This window comes from Callospermophilus lateralis, chromosome 3, assembly GCF_048772815.1.
Source record: "Callospermophilus lateralis isolate mCalLat2 chromosome 3, mCalLat2.hap1, whole genome shotgun sequence".
Classification (NCBI taxonomy): Eukaryota; Metazoa; Chordata; class Mammalia; order Rodentia; family Sciuridae; genus Callospermophilus; species Callospermophilus lateralis.
The window spans coordinates 96297027-96317563 of record NC_135307.1 but is presented as its reverse complement, the minus strand read 5'-3'; the positions used below and the strand labels follow the sequence as shown (position 1 = coordinate 96317563).

Sequence of the window (20537 nt, the reverse complement as noted above, 5' to 3'; positions counted from 1 at the left end):
ACTGCTAGAGATGGTGAGCATTTTTTCATGTACTTGTTGATTGATTGTATGTCCTCCTCTGAGAAGTGTCTGTTCAGGTCCTTGGCCCATTTGTTGATTGGGTTAATTGTTTTCTTATTGTTTAATTTTTTGAGTTCTTTGTATACTCTGGATATTAGGGCTCTATCTGAAGTGTGAGGAGTAAAGATTTGTTCCCAGGATGTAGGCTCCCTATTTACCTCTCTTATTGTTTCTTTTGCTGAGAAAAAACTTTTTAGTTTGAGTAAGTCCCATTTGTTGATTCTAGTTATTAACTCTTGTGCTATGGGTGTCCTATTGAGGAATTTGGAGCCTGACCCCACAGTATGTAGATCGTAGCCAACTTTTTCTTCTATCAGACGCTGTGTCTCTGATTGGATATCAAGCTCCTTGATCCATTTTGAGTTAACTTTTGTGCATGGTGAGAGAAAGGGATTCAGTTTCATTTTGTTGCATATGGATTTCCAGTTTTCCCAGCACCATTTGTTGAAGATGCTATCCTTTCTCCATTGCATGCTTTTAGCCCCTTTATCAAATATAAGATAGTTGTAGTTTTGTGGATTGGTTTCTGTGTCCTCTATTCTGTACCATTGGTCCACCCGCCTGTTTTGGTACCAGTACCATGCTGTTTTTGTTACTATTGCTCTGTAGTATAGTTTGAAGTCTGGTATCGCTATACCGCCTGATTTACACTTCCTGCTTAGAGTTGTTTTTGCTATTCTGGGTCTTTTATTTTTCCATATGAATTTCATGATTGCTTTATCTATTTCTACAAGAAATGCCATTGGGATTTTGATTGGCATCGCATTAAACCTATAGAGAACTTTTGGTAATATCGCCATTTTGATGATGTTAGTTCTGCCTATCCATGAACAGGGTATATTTTTCCATCTTCTAAGATCTTCTTCTATTTCTCTCTTTAGGGTTCTGTAGTTTTCATTGTATAAGTCTTTCACCTCTTTTGTTAGGTTGATTCCCAAGTATTTTATTTTTTGAGGGGATATTGTGAATGGAGTGGTTGTCCTCATTTCCATTTCAGAGGATTTGTTGCTGATATACAGGAATGCCTTTGATTTATGCATGTTGATTTTATATCCTGCCACTTTGCTGAATTTGTTTATTAGCTCTAATAGTTTCTTTGTAGACCCTTTTGGGTCTGCTAGGTATAGAATTATGTCATCTGCAAATAGTGATAATTTAAGTTCTTCTTTTCCTATTTTTATGCCTTTAATTTCTTTCGTCTAATTGCTCTTGCCAGTGTTTCGAGAACTATGTTGAACAGAAGTGATGAGAGAGGGCATCCCTGTCTTGTTCCAGATTTTAGAGGGAATGCCTTCAATTTTTCTCCATTCAGAATGATGCTAGCCTGAAGTTTAGCATAGATAGCTTTTACAATGTTGAGTTATGTTCCTGTTATCCCTAGTTTTTCTAGAGTTTTGAACATAAAGGGATGCTGTACTTTGTCAAATGCTTTTTCTGCATCTATCGAGATGATCATATGGTTCTTATCTTTAAGTCTATTGATGTGGTGAATAACATTTATTGATTTCCGTATATTGAACCAGCCTTGCATCCCAGGGATGAATCCTACTTGATCATGGTGCACAATTTTTTTGATATGTTTTTGTATCCAATTTGCCATAATTTTATTGAGGATTTTTACATCTAGATTCATTAGAGATATTGGTCTCTTGTTTTCTTTCTTTGAATTGTCTTTGTGTGGTTTAGGAATCACGGTGATGTTGGCCTTGTAGAATGAATTTGGAAGTTCTCCCTCTTTTTCTATTTCCTGGAATAGCTTGAAAAGTATTGGTATTAATTCTTCTTTAAAGGTTTTGTAAAACTCTGCTATATACCCATCCGATCCTGGGCTTTTCTTAGTTGGTAGTCTTTTGATGGTTTGTTCTATTTCCTCAATTGATATTGGTCTGTTTAGGTTGTCTATATCCTTCTGACTCAATCTGGGTAGATCATATGACTTAAGAAATTTATCGATGCCTTCACTCTCTTCTATTTTATTGGAGTATAAGGATTCAAAATAATTTCTAATTATCTTCTGTATTTCTGAAGTGTCTGTTGTGATATTGCCTTTTTCATCCCGTATGCTGGTAATTTGAGTTCTCTCTCTTCTTCTCTTCGTTAGCATGGCTAAGGGTCTGTCGATCTTATTTATTTTTTCAAAGAACCAACTTTTAGTTTTGTCAATTTTTTCAATTGTTTCTTTTGTTTTGATTTCATTAATTTCAGCTCTGATTTTAATTATTTCTTGCCTTCTACTTCTTTTGCTGTTGTTTTGCTCTTCTTTTTCTAGGATTTTGAGATGAAGTGTGAGATCATTTATTTGTTGGTTTTTCCTTTTTTTAAGGAATGAACTCCAGGCAATGAATTTTCCTCTTAGCATTGCTTTCATTGTGTCCCATAGATTCTGATATGTTGTGTCTGTGTTTTCATTTATCTCTAAGAATTTTTTAATTTCCTCCTTGATGTCTTCTATAACCCATTGATCATTCAGTAACCTATTGTTCATTTTCCAAGTGATGCATGATTTTTCCTTCCTTCTTTTATCGTTGATTTTCAATTTCATTCCATTATGATCAGATAAGATGCATGGTATTATCTCTACTCCTTTATAATGTCTAAGAGTTGCCCTGTGACATAATATATGATCTATTTTTGAGAAGGATCCATGTGCTGCTGAGAAAAAAAGTGTAACTGCTTGATGTTGGGTGATATATTCTATATATGTCAATTAAGTCTAGGTTGTTAATTGTATTATTGAGTTCTATAGTTTCTTTATTCAACTTTTGTTTGGAAGATCTGTCCAGTGGTGAGAGAGGTGTGTTGAAGTCTCCCATGATTATTGTATGGTGGTCTATTAGACTCTTGAACTTGAGAAGAGTTTGTTTGATGAACATAGCTGCACCATTGTTTGGAGCATATATATTTATGATTGTTATGTCTTGTTGGTGTATGGTTCCCTTGAGCAGTATGTAGTGTCCCTCTTTATCCCTTTTGATTAACTTTGGCTTGAAATCTATTTATTTGATATGAGTATGGACACTCCTGCTTGTTTCTGAAGTCCATATGAGTGATATGATTTTTCCCAACCTTTCACCTTCAGTCTATGTATGTCTTTTCCTATCAAATGCGTCTCCCGTAGGCAGCATATTGTTGGATTTTTTTTTTTTTTTTGATCCATTCTACTAGCCTGTGTCTCTTAATTGGTGAGTTTAAGCCATTAACACTTAGGGTTATTATTGAGATATGGATTGTTCTTCCAGCCATATTTGTTTATTTATGTTACTTAACATGGTTTGTTTTTCCTCTTTGATTATTTTTTCCCTTTACTGTACTACCTCCCACTGTTGGTTTTCATTGTTATTTTCCATTTCCTCTTCCTGTAATGTTTTCCCAAGGATATTTTGAAGAGATGGTTTTCTAGCTGCAAATTCTTTTAGCTTTTGTTTATCATGGAAGGTTTTAATTTCATCTTCCATCCTGAAGCTTAATTTCACTGGATACACAATTCTTGGTTGGAACCCATTTTCTTTCAGCGTTTGAAATATGTTGTTCCAGGATCTTCTGGCTTTCAGAGTCTGTGTTGAAAGATCAGCTGTTATCCTGATTGGTTTACCCCTAAATGTAATCTGCTTCCTTTCTCTTGAAGCTTTTAAAATTCTCTCCTTATTCTGTATGTTGGGCATCTTCATTATAATGTGTCTAGGTGTGGGTCTCTTATGATTTTGCACATTCGGCATCCTGTAGGCTTCTAGGATTTGGGATTCTGTCTCATTCTTCAAGTCTGGGAAGTTTTCTCGTATTATTTCATTGAACAGATTGCTGATTCCTTTGGTTTGGACCTCTATACCTTCCTGTATCCCAATGACTCTTAAGTTTGGTCTCTTTATGTTATCCCATATTTCTTGGATGTTCTGCTCATGGTTTATTAAGAGTCTCGCTGAGCTGTCTATGTTCTTTTCAAGTTGAAATACTTTGTCTTCATTGTCTGATGTTCTATCTTCTAAGTGTTCTACTCTGCTGGTAGTATTCTCATTTGAGTTTTTAAGTTGGTTTATTGCTTCCTGCATTTCTAGGATTTCTGTTTGTTTGTTTTTTATAACCTCTATCTCCCTGTTTAGTTGATCTTTTGCTTCTTGGATTTGTTTATGTAATTCATTGTCGAAGTGATCTTTCATTGTCTGATTTTGCTGTCTAATGTCTTCCTTGAGACTCCAGATCATCTGAAGCATGTATATCCTGAATTCTTTATCTGACATTTCGTCTGCTGCAGCTATTACCTCTTCTAAAGTTGAGTTGACCTGCATTGCTTGTGGTCCTTTCTTTCCTTGTCTTTTCATACTGCTCGCATTTCTTTCTGCTTCGTAAAACTGTTTTGTTATTGAATTTTCCCCCTATATATTTATATTGCTCTTGTATAGTTGCAAAGTCTCCCTTGCAGGGGCAGGCGGCGGCTGTGCTCCTCCTCCAATTGGGGTGATCTGTCTATTGGGCCGCTGGGCCCCTTCTCCAGGTCGCGTGGTTTATCTACCTTGCGGGCAACAGCTGGGCCCCTCCTCCAATAGGGGTGATCTGTCTACCACGCTGGCGGGCCGCTGGGCCTGTTCTCCAGGTTTGCAGGTTTGCCTACCTTGCAGGCGCGGGCTGTGGCTGTGCCCCTCCTCCAATTGGGGTGATCTTTCAACTAGGCCAGCGGGCCACTGGGCCCCTTCTCTGGGACTCACGGTCTGCCTACCTTGCGGGTGGCAGCTGGGCCCTTCCTCCAATTGAGGTGATGTGTCTACCACGCCGGCGGGCCGCTGGGTCTGTTCTCCCTGTCGGTTGCAAGTCTGCCTACCTTGCAGGCGCGAGCGGCGGCTCTTCCCCTCCTCCAATTGGGGTGGTGTGTCTACCATGCCAGCAGGCCGCTGGGCCTGTTCTGCCGGTCAGTCGCAGGTCTGCCTACCTTGCGGGTGCAGGCGGCGGCTCTGCTCTGCCCCTCCGCCAATTGGGGTGACGTGTATACCACGCCGGCAGGCCGCTGGGTCTGTTCTGGTTGGTCGCAGGTCTGCCTACCTTGCGGGCTCCTGTGGCGGCTCTGCTCTGCCCCTCCTCCAATTGGGGTGGTGTGTCTACCACGCCGGCGGGCTGCTGGGCCTGTTCTGGTCAGTCGCAGGTCTGCCTACCTTACAGGCGTGGCAACGGCTCTGCTCTGCCCCTACTCCAATTGCGGTGACGTGTCTACCCTGCCAGCGGGCCGCTGGGCCTGTTCTGGGCGCGGGCTGCAGCTCTGCTCTGCCCCTCCTCCAATTGGGGTGACGTTATGCCACATATTTTTAACCATGCCTCTACTGAAGGGAATCTAGGTTGGTTCCACAGTTTAGCTATTGTGAATTGTGCTGCTATAAACATTGATGTGGCTGTGTCCCTGTAGTATGCTGTTTTTAAGTCCTTTGGGTACAAATCGAGGCAAGGAATAGCTGGGTAAAATGGTGGTTCCATTCCCAGTTTTCTAAGGAATCTCCATACTGTTTTCCATATTGGCTGCACCAATTTGCAGTCCCACTAGCAAGGCAGTAGGGAGAGGGGGCAAAAGGTTAGCAATGATGGTGGAATGTGATGGACATCATTATCCAAAGTACATGTATGAAGACATGAATTGGTATGAACATACTTTATATACAAACAGATGTGAAAAATTGTGCTCTATATGTGTAATAAAAATTGTAATGCATTCCACTATCATGTATTTTAAAAAATAAAATCAATTAAAATAAATAAATAAATATTTAAGTAGTCAAACCTAAAAAAAAAGATATCACCAAGCAAGACTTCACTCTCCGAAACCCAACCCCTTATTGTCTTGTAATATTACCTCTCTGCCTTATTCCCCAATAAAATCCAGGGTTCACAGAATGCTCACTCTCTCTTGCCTGCCTTTCTTACCTTTCTCTTGCCTCCCTTTTGGAAGCTGAGGCCATGGAGCTGTTACTGCACTCCCATAAAGGTATTTTCTGTGTTTGTGTGGTTTTTAGTTGCCAGCCCAATTCACACGGAGTGAACCTGATTCAGTCGTGTGTCACGGTACTTAACCACTTTAAGTGTGCTGTTCAGTGGTATTAATTCACATTGTTGTGCAGCCATCACAATCACCCATTTCCAGGACTTTTTGATCCTCCCATACTGAAACTCTGTACTTTAGAATACCAATTTTTATGTTCCATTGTGGGGTTTTTTCGGGGGGGTGGGGGGTGGGGGGTGGGAGGGTGGAGCACAGTTCCAGGGATTAAACCCAGGACCTTAGCACATGCTAGGCAAGCTACATCCACTGAGCTACATCCCAGCCCTTGGAACTTTCTACTTTAAACAATAATTCCCCTAGGACCTAGAAATCACATTCTACTTTCTATAAATGACTACTTACGTTATTTCCTGTAAGTCAAATCATACATTTTTGCTCTTTTGTTACTGTCTTGTTTCATTTAATATAATGCCCTCAAGGTTTCCCCATTCTTGAAATAAAGGGTTTAGACTCTGAATTTCTCAAGTCTTGCTTGACATTTCTGATTCTATAACTGACTTTCACATAAGAAGACTCTTCAGTGGCCTATTCCAAGGGTTTAGCTAACAAAAACAATAGTGATTTTGAAAAATACATTGATGTTGGTCCAGCTTATATAATTTCATTGTATCTCCTTGGTCACCCTATAAAGTAACATGAGAATTTACGACTCCATGTGAGATGCTTAAACAAGGAGAGAGGAGACATATTTGCACAGAATGTCATTTAGGTGGTCTCTGTTAGGGGAGGTTTGCCCACCTAATTTCTCTCATTTCATATCTGAATTCACAGGGTGAATTGACTGGTTTCCTCAGAACTGGAGGGAAGCTGCAATTCCCAACCCTGTCACTAGATGACTACATAACTGCATCCAGAGTGGAAGGAGAAAGAAGACAACTAGGCCCCAGAACCAGGATGGTCCTAAAGTGGCTATAAGCCAAATTAGGCTTTTCCTAGGAGTCGTTCCAGATATCAAATTGTAAGGAAGCCCTGAGCATTCTGAAACATACCAAGAGTGGCATTAAACTTAAAATGTTACTCACTCTGTTCCTGGATAAATTAAAATAATGACAATAGTATTTCATCCTCCATAATGTGACTTTTCATCTTATTCTCTCCTCTCTTCTTTCTCCCTCATCCATCACAATTCATAGGAGAGGCAATTTTTGATAGCCCCATGATTAAAGCACCTTGACTTAGAATGCCTCAAGTGACAGTAAGTGTACAAGCAAATCGATAGCTCTCCAGCTGTAATTTTAAAAGGAGACTGAACTTACTGTTTTATGAAAGAGAACACTTTCACACATATTTCAAGAATATTTGGAAACTTCTGCATCAGATCGAATTAAGATCCATACAAATGAGAATTTTTTTCCCTGACAGTTTCTGCTAATACAGTGGTGTTATATATGCCTCCAGATATTTTTTTCCCAAGTAAATACTAAGATATGTTTCTTCTTTATAAAAAGAAAAACTAACATATTAAAATAAGCTTTAAACTTCACTATGAAAATAACTATTGATAAAACCATGACACCTAAGTATTAACCTCACTCCACAACTTTTCTTACTTTGAATATCATGGGTTTTGGTAAAGCTTATTTAGGCCTTCTCCTGCATCCTCAAATTCTATTGGTATTTCTGCTACAAATATTGTCTAACCAATTCCAACCAACTTGTGCTTATCCTTTGAAATTGCACATTTGATGACTGTATCTTGGTTATATTTTATTAGATTGATTTATCACTTTTGAAACATTTTACTTTATTTTGTTGTCCTTGCTATTCTTGGCTTCAAGCCATATTAATTTTGGGTGGATGAACCCCCTTAGAATTAATTCTGTTATTTTTGTGAAAGTTCTATGACATGCCTGTCATGTTCATTCTTTAGCTTTTGTAATGCCCTGATGACATAAAACAGAAAAGTAGAGAATAAATAAATAAATAACTGATTTGGAGACCACAGAGAACAATTTCAACCATTTAAATCCAGATGAGATTAAATAAATGTGAAAGCACTTTGAAAAATGCAAAAGTATGCTATGCAAATGTAAATGAGTGTAATATTTGACTTGACTTAAAATGGAAATCAAGAACTGCTAAAATAATAGGAAAGACAGTAGAATGAATCAGACATAACTTTTCTATGTTCATATATGCATACACAACCAGTGTAACTCCATATCATGTACAACCATAAGAATGGGAAGTTATACTTCATATATATATATAATATATCAAAATACATTCCACTGTCATGTATAACTAAAAAGAACAAATAAAAAAATTTAAAAGAACTTCTGAAATAATGCCTTGTTAAGAATTAGCAAATGCCTGAAGTTAAATATCTGAGGAGAGAATGTAAATACTCCTTGATAGCATCATTTCTTAAATACTGTTTACATTATTTCCAAAGTGTTCTGGCTACTATTGTGACTTTTTTTTTTTTTGTACCTGGGATTGAACCCAGGCACACTTAACTACTGAGCCACACCTTCCAGCACAGGCATATAGATAGATAGATAGATAGATAGATAGATAGATATTTCTTAAGTTGGAGACAGGGTTTCATTGAGTGCTTAGTGCCTCACTTTTGCTGAGGCTGGCTTTGAATTCACAATCCTCCTGCCTCAGCCTCCAGAGCTGCTGGGATTACAGACATGTGCCATTGTGCCTGGTGACTCTTATTAACACATGTTAGTAACAGAAATGGGAGAATTCATTTTTGCAGTAATCCAGTGATTCCAGTGAATATCAGGGGACATAAATCAGCATGACATCTTAAAAGTGCCTGGTTTGACAAGACGGAGCCAGTGTAATGTGGCTTTTCTATTAGCTTGGCTATAAAGTTGGCTATTAACTTAGTATTTAATTGGATCCTCCTGCACTAGAACCATAAGAGCATTCAGTCCTGCAGGCTAGAGAACACGTTGTACTAGTTGAATAGTGTTAAAGGTATTTTAAGAGTCTGGTTATAATTGAATAATGACTAAACACAACCTATTATATCAGACTTTTAAAGGTAGTTGGTATGGTACCTGCCTACACAGAATCATGCCTGAATCTCGGAGTCTAAATCCTAGCTCTACTATTTACAATCTGTGTCTTTGGTTGTACATTTAAGCCTTTATGAGCTTCAGTTTCTCCATCTTCTTAAAAAGGGTAACAGTATCTGTCCTTACTTCATAGAATTATAAAAATTCCCTAAGTTAAATCATATATAGAAAAGAACTTTGGACACTTAAGCACTACACAGACATTAGTTACAATTACCAAACATAATTCTTATTTTTACAGATGAGGAAATGGCCCAAAGAAACTGAATGACTTAACTAAGGACCTATGGCGATTGAGTTAGATCTAGAATAGATCCATCTCCAAGGCCTCTTGCTTTTTAGATAATCAATCAGCACTGTTTTTTGACATTTTATATAAACTAAGGTCTCCATCCATGACTCATTTACATACAGTTTATTACCCAGTCATAAAAAGTCTTTAAAAATTAACTTGAAGTTTGTTAGAATCAAGGTTTAATTACCATGTATGTGTAGATGCATTACTAAACTTCCAACTATAGCGCAGCTAGCCCCTGAAGGAAAAAAAAATGTTTTTGTTTTTATTTTGCATGTTAGTGCTTGGCTAAAACTTCTGTTTTTATAAGAGAGTCACATGAGTTAATCTAAACCCTAAGTCTAATTACTGGGAAGAATCTATAAAACAATCCAAACCTATTATGAAAGCCAAAGCGTTCACTCTATTTTCACAGTCCTTCTGAAATAACCTTTTTTACTTTCTTTTTAACATATATTTAAAACTTTTAAATTTTGCTATTAACATAAAAAGTACCAGTGACCTCAATATATCTTATTCTTAAAACAAATTCCAATTTATTAATAATGTGTGAAATTATCTAAAGATACTTTTTTTTTAAAGAGAGAGTGAGAGAGAGAGAGAGAGAGAGAGAATTTTAATATTTATTTTTTAGTTATCGGCGGACACAACATCCTTATTTGTATGTGGTGCTGAGAATCGAACCCGGGCCGCACGCATGCCAGGCGAGTGCGCTACCACTTGAGCCACATCCCCAGCCCTAAAGACACTTTTTTTGTATCTGGGAATAGTGGTGCAGGCCTGTAATCCCAGGAACTCAGGAGACTGAGGCAGAAGAACACAAGTTCAAAGCCAGACTCAGCAACTTAATGAGGCCCTAAGCAATTTAGCAAGAGCCTGTCTCAAATTGAAAACAAAAAGGGCCGGGGATGTGGCTCAGTGGTTAAGTACCCCTGGCACATGTGCACAGTGGTTCAATCCCTGGCACACACACACACACACACACACAAATGTTTTAAATAACCTATTTTGAGTTTTTAATTATAACTTATGATGGATTTAGATTAAGTTAAAGTTTGCTTTTAACTGTAAGTTCCTGTGAACTCAAATTCAGAATTTACAGGAGAAAACTAGATCAATATTTATTTTTCCAGCTATAGTTGAGTAGAGATTTGATGTTAGTTTTTTTCCTCAGAAAAAATACAAAGAGTCATGTTCATCCTTGCCCTCATTAAGAAATGTCTTTCAAAGTCTTTGAGAGTTTATAATAATTTAATTTTATAGTGTTCTACAATGGAGAACTAATGGAGTTTATACCTGAAGATTTGACTCTTATCCTAGTTGATCTTTAGCCTCTTTAAATCTAGTTTTCTAATCTTTTGAATGGGATTATTTGAACAGGATACACAGCTTTTACTATAAGATTAATGTAGCAAGGTGGAGGCAGGGGACCAAAAAAAATCTGAAAAAGTTATTGTGGCAAAGCTAGAACGTTTTTCAATCTAGAAAGAGGTAGAAATTGTAGTTATTACCCTTTGTCCTCAGGAAGTGACCCAACTGAGATAATTGCCAAAAAGTAAGATTCCTAGACCTGGGTCATGGAGAACACACAGAAAGCCTAACTGCAGATATTTCAACAGAGAAGCTAGCTAGACGTTCTTGTTGGTAATGAAATTATTGTAAGCTTCTGAGCCTTTACGTTATCTCTGCCTGCTGCGTCATTTTTGAGGTGGAAGCAGTGTCTCTTTTCTTTCTATCAAAGTCTAAATGATTATGCATTCCTGTTACTTGTGCTCAGGGAAAATAAGCATTCTTACCTAAGAAGGTGCTATTTGGAAGTCTGAAACTGAGGCCCAGGAAGTGGCAGGTGTTCAAAATTCATCCTCACTTGACATGGAATGACACCCTAGCTCCAGAGTGGGCTGTTTTCTCTATTCACACTTATTTCTTCAAGAATATACCAATTTTAACAAGAATTTTGTTGGTGTTGTTTAACAGTTCAAGATCTCATTTCAATTACACTGTGGAAAAAATGCTAGCATAAATATGTTCCAGCAATTAGCTTTGTTTATGTTTTTTGTTTTGATACTTCTGGAGAAAGGAGGAAGGAACACAGACATTCAGTCTATTACACTTCTATAGTCCCTTTCTCCAGGGTTTAATACATAATCGTATGTATTAAAGGGATAGAGCCTTCCTCCTTGGAAAGTATGCTTCAATGGGAAGGCAAAGTATTTTAGATGATGTCCTCGTAAGAGGGAAGACTACAGGCATGGGCTATTTAATTTCAGTCATTTATTTTTATGGGCATGTTATATTTAGAAAAAGTAAACAACAAAATAAACTAAATGTATACATTCATTCCACAAATATTTGTTGAGGGATTACCTTAAGCCTGACTTCCAGGCACTAGTGATAAAGTCTCTGCCTTCCCAAAGTTTATATTCCAGTTGTGACAAGAAGATGAATACAAATAGGTAAATGCACAGTAAGCAAGGTGGTGATAGGAGGAAAACAAAGTAAGGTAAGGAGGAGATAGAGTATCATTATGAATGGGAGAGGGATGGAACTTACCTTGACCTCTGTTCCAGATATTCATTGCTGCACAACAAAACACCCAAAGTCCTATTGGTTTATGGCAAAATGTATGATGATTTTGTAGGTGGACTGGGTGGTTCTAACTTGGGGGTCTTCACTCAGTTGCAGGAATATGGTAACTGAGGCTGGAGTTATCTAAAGAATTGACTGGGCTAGACATTTGAAATGTTAGTTTGATAAGAATTTTAATTTATCAGATCTTGTTCATAACCTGGTTTTATATGACTGGATATATTAATAAACATTATGAGACTTGACAGAAGAAATTAAAGATTGAGTAGCTCACAGCATTCTAGGAAATCTTCAGAGTGATGCTGAAGGTCTTCAGTGAACTCTAAGCTCTCATTTGGACATAAATAGAGAGGTGTTATGAAAGAAGCACAGGTTTTGAACTCAGGCACACTTCAGTCTGAGTGAAGGCTCCATCCTTTAATAACACTGAGGCTTCATCACATCACACAATCTGAGTCTTAGTTTCTCATCTATTAAGTAAGGATAATGAAACTCACCTTAGAATGCAATTGTGAGAATTAAGTGAATTAATTCATGTGAAACATCTGGCTCATAACAGATTCTCCATAAATTATAGCTATTATTAATATGCACCATATTTTTTTAAGACCTACCATGGTCTCTTCCTCCAGCAGACATCAGAGGAGGAGGCAGAAAGCAGGACAGTCCTCACTGGACAGCCTTACACATGGGCTGACCTGTATAGTCCTAACCTACCCTTGGGACATGCACCTGAAAACCTTGGACAAGGTTCTAGGTAGCAGCTGGACAGGATTAACAACAGTGAAAATTAAAGCAGTCTGTACAGTAGAATCCTCCCAGGTAGCCCGGTGATAGTGTGTGAACCACCAGGGGCGGGTCCCTAGTTTAAACAGGTTTGCATGCACTTGAGAAGTTTCAAACAAAAGAGGCACAACAGCCCAAGAGAGAGGGACACATCAACCAAGGGAGCATGCGGGGGACAGTGCTATCTTGATGCTTTCTGGTTTTCCAGTAAATATACTGCCTTTGAAGTAAATGATAACTAGAGTAGAAGAATGTAGTTGATACTGGGGCCATCTTCCAAGGGCTGATATCAGTCCTTAGGCAACTGGGATAATGGAGCACATGGAAGTCTCCTCTGATTGTTCACATTGAGAAAATAGTAAGCAAAATGATCCACCAAGAGTAAAAAGAGGGAGCAGGCATGACAAATAACCATCTAGAGGAATGGGTGATGTGATGGGATAGACAGGCAGCATGGAAGGCTATGGGATATACATGATCATGAACTTAAAGTGAGTCAGTCTCCATGGCTACATGTTTTCCCCTAATGCTTTTAAATGTGAAGTAGGCAGATAGTTGGATTTAAATATAGTTAGGATTTTGCCAGACACATACTCCAAAAGGAGGGGCAAAGAAGTTGAGGGTGCAGCCAGGACTATGCGTGAAGGTTGGGTAAGGAGGAAGTGATGACACCATGAGGTGGTAGGGTGGTGGAGATGGAGTGTCAACTGAGTCCAGGTCCCGGTGGCATTGAGGAAGTTCTTTTTTTAAAATATTTTATTTTTTAGGTGTAGATGGACAAAACACAATGCCTTTATTTTAATGTGGTGCTGAGGATCGAACCTGGGTCCCGCCCATGCGAGGCGAGCGCTCTACCATTGAGCCACAATCCCAGCCCAAGGAAGTTCTTTAAGCAAATAATTTAAAATTACTTCTCATCTTTTCTTTTAATTTTATTTTTAAGGTGTGGCATTTCCTCACCATTTTCCCTCTTCACCTTCCTTGTTCTGCTTTTTTTTTTTTCATTCACCTTTCCAAAGTAAGTTCCTGAAGCTCCCTACTTTGCTGCTATAGGGGCAGTGGCAGGGGACATCTCTTCCAGTGTAGACTCTTGTAATTCTGGCAAAGAAAGAGTTAGATGGTGTTATTTAGAAGTCTTTTAACATTATCCAGATTTGGCTTAGGGACAGGATTATGCTCCTGATTATATTTCTCCTTAATTTACAAAGAGCTCTCTTACCTCAGACATTCGGATGCTTTGTTGGAATTTTCTGTGTAATATAGCACATTACAGAGCCATCTGGGTGTGTGGAATTGCAAACTGACTCCTAAACTGGGGCAGGAGCCTAGCAAAATAGAGGCCTCCTAATCAGAACTTCCTACTCAGGTTTCTAACAGAAACTCTTCTCTCCGGAATGGCTAAAACAGATCAAATGACTGGCTGTTTTATCCGTTATTGTGTGGCTTTTCACCTGCCTGAAGAGTATCTTTAAAAGATTACTTTCCAAAGGTGATGATGCAGAAGTCTAGTCTAAAGACCTTAAGTTTAGTGAGCTCCTTGCTCAGAATGTTTGCCCTAGTGATTTCAGAGGTGCTTTAAGATAGAAGGAACACTTCACAAGACACAGAAAGAACAAAAACAAAGTAATAGAATCCAATAGATTTTGAAATCACAGAAAATGAAAATGGCCCACTAATAAGTCTACCACCCCAGCCTTGCTGGAGGAAACTTAAATGGTCTCCATGTCCATCTTCCTGCCTCTACACAGGGTTCAGAGAAGTCATTCTAGAAAGAGAGCTTTCTGCCAATTTGGAAATTCAGTCTAATTCCCTGCCTATGTCGCAGGAGTTTTAAAAAGTCATATGTATCTTTAAGCAGATTGACTCACACTCCTTGTTGCTGGAAAAAAAAAAGGTTTTTTTAATTTTTAAATTATTCTGTTACTACAAGAAAAATTGATCATGATGATTTAGGGCTTAAATCTTGATTTTTTGGCTTTTTAAATTTGTGAAAAGCATAGCCCTTTTAAAAATGACTTGAATTCTCCCTGAGTTCACCCAAACCCCACTCACTTTTCATGGCCTTATGGAGTAGTGGGAAGAGAAAGAGCTGAAGTCAAAAGCCTCAAATCCCTGCTCTGCCTTTATAAACTACATCATTACAGTTCATATTAATTTATAACCCCAGGTCCCCATTTGCAAAATGTGATAAAGGATATCTATGCCACAGACAAATCAGGTAACAAATATAAAAATTCACTTTGTAAGCAGTAAAATAGTGAAAGAATATATTTATTTTTTTTTAGAATTTACTACAAAATGCCCCATGTTAGCTTGTTTGGGGTCCTCCTGGGGCCCCCTCCTTCCCATTCCCTTCCCACTTCCTCCCTGCTTTCCTTAGTGCCTTTCTCCCATGGAAGGTCCCTGTAGCAGAATTTTCTGAGATGTACAAAAACTAAAGATACTGCCAAAGAAGAAATGAATACCTGTGTGCAAAGACCTTCCTGCTAAATACACTTCTTAGAGGGCGCTAGAAGACTGGGCAAAGGTGGAAGAAGAGAGGAAAACAGACTGGAGAAGCCAGCGATAAAGCAGGAGAGGGGGAGAAGGAAGAGTAAAGGAGGCAGAAAGAATCAACTAGAAAGGAAAAGAACTTACATCACACCCAAGCCTGTGAATCTGGTTGGGAAAGGAGAGGAGAGGGTAGTATAATGCAAACACAACCCAAAAGTACATGAACAGGAATTTGTATAGAAGGGAGCAAAGTAAGCATAAGATAACAAGATTCTTATTAGGGAGAAAGTATCACTAGCACTACGGGTAGGCACTGTGATAAACTGAAGTTATAAAGCAGTGTAAACTTCTGGGAAGAGTTTAATAGGAGCATGTGATTCCTAGCGGAGGGATACCACCACTTAGGCTTCTAATGGGATTCACAGAGGGAGCAGATTGGCAGGGACAGAGCAGCAGTCCCATTAATGGGCTAGTTAGTGTCTCTACAATTTTTTGAGCTGGGTAATTGCTAACACCTAATCTACTTTGTCCTTAAAGGAGGCTACACTTACAGACCTAAGTTCCTGTGTAAGATCGCTAACCCATCCTCAATCTTTTGACACATGTGCATAAGATGTCTTTCTCTGAGCCTGGACCACATTATATCCTGGTCTCTTCCCCTCCCAAGTCTGTTTCAAGACCTTCCATTAGGGGTAGCAACCAAAATGGTGAGCTATTGTTGGGAGAGTTCATATTCTGCATCTTCAAGCTCCCCAGGGAACAAAGTCATAGAAAAGGTAGACTATTGCAGTTTTCACATTCCAAAAATACCACATGACTCTTTTGGTACTGGGTGATTGAACCCAAGGGTGCTTTACTACTGAGCTACATCCCCAGTTCTTTTTAAATTTTTTTTTTATTTTTATTTTTTTAAGTTTGAATCAGGGTCTCACTAAATTTCTGAGGTTTTTGATGGCTAAGTCTGGTCTTGAATTTGCAATTCTTCTGCCTCAGCCTGGTGGGATTGCAGGTGTGTGCACCACCACATCTAGCTGACTCATCTTTTTTTCCTTTTCCCTTGGTCAGTCCTTCTTTTTCTGATTACATCCATCTCATCTTGGGTGATGCTGACCTTTGTTAGCACTAGGATGAGTCTTCCTATTTAGTATTAATTTGACATTTACCAAGTTGATTTCACTGTTACTTTGGCTAATATGAAATCAGCCATTTTATGCAAAATTGAGTGTTCTAAAGATCAAGCAAAAGGTCAGTGAAAAGAGTGGCCTTTTTTTCTTAACTGGGAAAGACTGGAGTTTCTTTTCCAAATAGTTTAGGTAAATGCACCTGCTGCTAAGCTTCTATGGAGTTTTCACAGCTGTAGGTTCTCTGCTTATGCTCTTTGTCCAAGAAAAACAAACAAACAATGAGACAACAACAACAAATTAGGCTACTCCATGGACCTAAAACTAGCACTTGATTTCTGAGGTCTGACCTCACTCACAGGTTCAGAATCCTAAGGCTATGGCTTCTACCTTCACATGCACCCAAACAAGTTAAACAACATTCATCTGGATATTTTCCCAGGTCATTGTGTAAGGGAAAGCACTAGAAAGAATTAAAATCTTTTGCCTTGAAGGCAAAATGCTTCAACTTCCACTTCAAGTAGAGCCAAGGAGACTGAGCAAGAAAACATCTTCCATAGCTACCAGCACACCATTTTAACAGGGGAAGGCAAAGCTAGATTCTGGGTCTAAATCAGGAATGTCTGGTTATTGAGATTGGAACACAAATGTGGAAAAGTCACTCTTGCACTTATAATCCTTGACTTCAGGCCTATGTATAATCCGATAATAGACCTCTCTGTGTTATAGGACAAATACAGTTTTATATTCATGTTTATATGGGGAAATTCCAGAAAATCAGATATATTTTATATGCATATTAATTACCAAATAAAATGCTCTAAATAAAATCTATCACATTTCCCTTTTTGTCTTGATTTTCAAAATAGGAACCTGAATTTTCTCTTTTCAGTAGCTCATTTTAGCATAAATATGTTTCTAACATTACATGCATACCTCCTTACTTGACTTTTGTCCTTTTGCTCTTGATTTAATAGGTTTATAATTTAACATTCCTTTTATTATAATTACCCCATCTCCCATTTCTTTTATTATAATTACCCACCACCATCTAATTTGGGAGAATAAAAAATACACAGAAGAGAATTTATTTTAAAATACATTCTGTATTTTAAAATAATGAAGGTGATAACTTCCAGTCAATGAAAAGGTCTTTCCTCCTTGTTTTGAATGTTTTTGTCCTGCCCCACCCACCAACTTCCCCACCCCTCCACCTCCCATGGAAGTATTTAAGTCTAATCCCCAACAGAATGTATTTAGAAGTGGGGTCTTTGGGATGTAATTAGATCCTAAGGGTAGAGTCATCATGAACAGGATTGCCCTTATTAGAAGAGACTCTAGAGCTTCCTCCCTCTGTCCCTGCTTTCTGCCAAATAAGGATACAACAAAAAGATAGCCATCTGCAAATCAAGAAGCAAGCCCTCATCAAACCTTGGGTTAGCCAACACATAGATCTGGAGTGTCCAAAAAGCTTCCAAAACCAAAAGAAATAAACATTTATTGTTGAAACTACTCCGTCTATGGTTGTTTTAGTCAGCTTTTTCACTGCTGTGACTAAAAGAACTAACCAGCACAATTATAGAGGAGACAAAGTTTATTTAGGGGCTCACAGTTTCAAAGGTCTCAATCCATAAACAGCAGGCTCCCTTCCTCTGGGCTCAAGGTAAGGCAGGACATCATGGCAGAAGGTTATGACAGAGGGAACCAGCTTACATGATGATCAGGAAGCACAGATACAAAATACATAACCCAAAGTCACACCCCCAAATCCCACTTCCTCCAGCCACACCCTACCACTTCAGTTAGCACTCAGTTAATTTCTGTCAGGGGATTAATTAAGACTCTCACAACCCAATCATTTCTCCTCTGAACCTTCTTGCATTGTCTCACATGAGCTTTTGGGGGACACCTCACATCCAAACCATAATACTGGTATATTTGTTACAGTAGCCTGAACTAAGACATTTAGAAATAACATAAAACAACAAACACTTAGAAATAAAATAAAGCAACAAAAAAAAAATGAAGTATGTTTATGAGTTCAAAAACAAGAGAACCAAAACCAGGATGCCAAAAATGAAACAGAAACCAAAAGACACATCAAGAGACAAGTAAATGCATGACAAGGCAGTCAACTCAGTAGATGCCTTTCTTGAACCAGAAAATGGACCAAGACTCTGAGTTTATGGAATTAAGACTTAGTGAGTGGAGCTCAAACTTGATTTCGTTCCTTGCATCACCTTGCCCATGTGGCTTTGTATAGGATATAACCTGCACTCCTGTACCCAGTAACCCTGTAAAGTGAGAGCAGAAGCTACAATTCAGAGGGGTTTTGGAATTGGAAATAGACCTTTTATGCTAAAGGATAGAGTTTAGATGGATATACAAGGAAAGAACACTAAGTCTTAAATCTATAAAGCATGGGAAGCTAATTGTACATCCATGTGTATAGCAGCATTATTTCCAACAAAGCCTGAAAAGAAGCAACCAGTGTCCATCAATTAATGAATTGATAAGTAAAATGTAGTATATACACATTATAAAATATTATTTATCTTTCAAATGGAAAGAAATTCTGTCATTGCAAGATCATGGGTGAACCCTGAGAATATTGTGCTAAGCGAAATAAACCAGTCACAAAAAGACAAATAGTATGGTTTTCCACTTATTTGAGGTACTTAATATATTCAAATTCACAGAAGAGGAAAGTAAAATAGTGATTGCAAGAAAATGGGAGGAGAAGGAATGAGGAATTATATATAATGGGTATGTAATTTCAATTTGGGAAGATGAAAATCTTTGGAGATGGATGTTGGGGATGGTGACAACAATGCAAATATAATTACTGTCACTTGAATGTTCACATAAAGGGGAGGTAACAAATATTTTGTTTTGTATTTGATCACAATTTTTAATAGTTTATTAAATTAAAAATTTTTTTTGAAGAGGGATCTGAAACCAAAATCCTTACATAATGCCAACAGCCACAAAGGGCTGTTTCCTGAAGTAAATCAGGAAATAAGTACTATGGTTCTCAGCAGGGAAAGTGGCAATTAATCCTGATGACTATGGGGGACAATGAATCAAATGACTCCAAAGAAATCAGAAACTCAGGCCTATGTCATTTGTGAATATGTCATTGAATTCAAACTACAAGGTGTAGGAACTCTAAATAGAAAAACCCACATGAAAAGAGATCCAAATCCAGTGTTTCTTATAAGAATAGGAACAAGAAAACATGAAACTTCCTCTCTGAGACCCCGCCCAATCCAGAGCACAAGAAACTCCCATGTAAAACAATCCCAGCCAAAGATGAAGTCACAGCCAAAACTTACAAACCATAAAAAACAAAACAAAACAAAACCCACCTTCCCCACTAACTCCCTGGGAAGACAAGATATGTGCATTGCTTATCTTCCATCATTTGTCCCTCCAGACCGCTCCCCCACCTCCTCCACTGCCTTCTGTTGCAGATGATAGACCTGCCTGGACTGCAACCATGGGTTATCTTGCTCTCTCGCTTCTTATTGGTTCTGTCAGTAAGAAGCTCTAACAGAAGATCAGTGAGTGGAATTCAAGTTTTTGTTCCCCAATTGTCTCTCTTTCAGGTGTTGGCTGTGATGTCCCTCAACAGTGATCTTCTCTTCAAGAGCTGCTTATCTATAAACTTTTCCTTGTCTCACTTTCTTTGGGTCAAGGAGAGGTAAAGTCTCCACTGCTGCTACTCACAGGCTATTGCACCATCCTTTGTGGTTTCCCTTTACCCTGTCCACACCTCTGTAAATTGTCCTTCTGTAAATAAACCTCCCTGAAACTATCCTAATTTGATTATGTCCTCTATTTCCTGCTGGGAACCTGACTATAATCATAAACAGAGGAAACAGATTTGAAATGCAATAACTAAAAATTTTTTAAATAGATAGAAAAAAAATCAAATGAATAGGTTTAAAATGTTCAGAGATAAATGAAGTAATAGATACCACAAAGCCAGAACAGTATCATATTTTAAAAAACAAGTACCCCTTCAATATGTACCTTTTTAAAATGTGGAAAAAAAGAACAAGTAGATTTTCAAAGGACCAAATAAAAATTCTGGAAATAAAAGTTTATGATGGATGAAA

The 20537-nt window shown here is 38.2% G+C and overlaps 1 long non-coding RNA gene across 2 annotated transcripts in view; it reads left to right on the top strand.

Moving 5' to 3' along the window:
- LOC143394053 (uncharacterized) overlaps nt 1-20219 on the top strand; it is a 30832-nt gene extending 10613 nt beyond the window's left edge. Inside the window, exons 4-5 of one of the 2 annotated variants that reach the window (XR_013090659.1) lie at nt 6869-7055; nt 20025-20219. This is a non-coding gene — a long non-coding RNA (uncharacterized LOC143394053). Of the gene's footprint in view, nt 1-6868; nt 7600-20024 lie in introns of those variants that run through there. The other variant, XR_013090658.1, reaches the window with a different exon arrangement.
- Nucleotides 20220-20537: the final 318 nt, after the last annotated feature.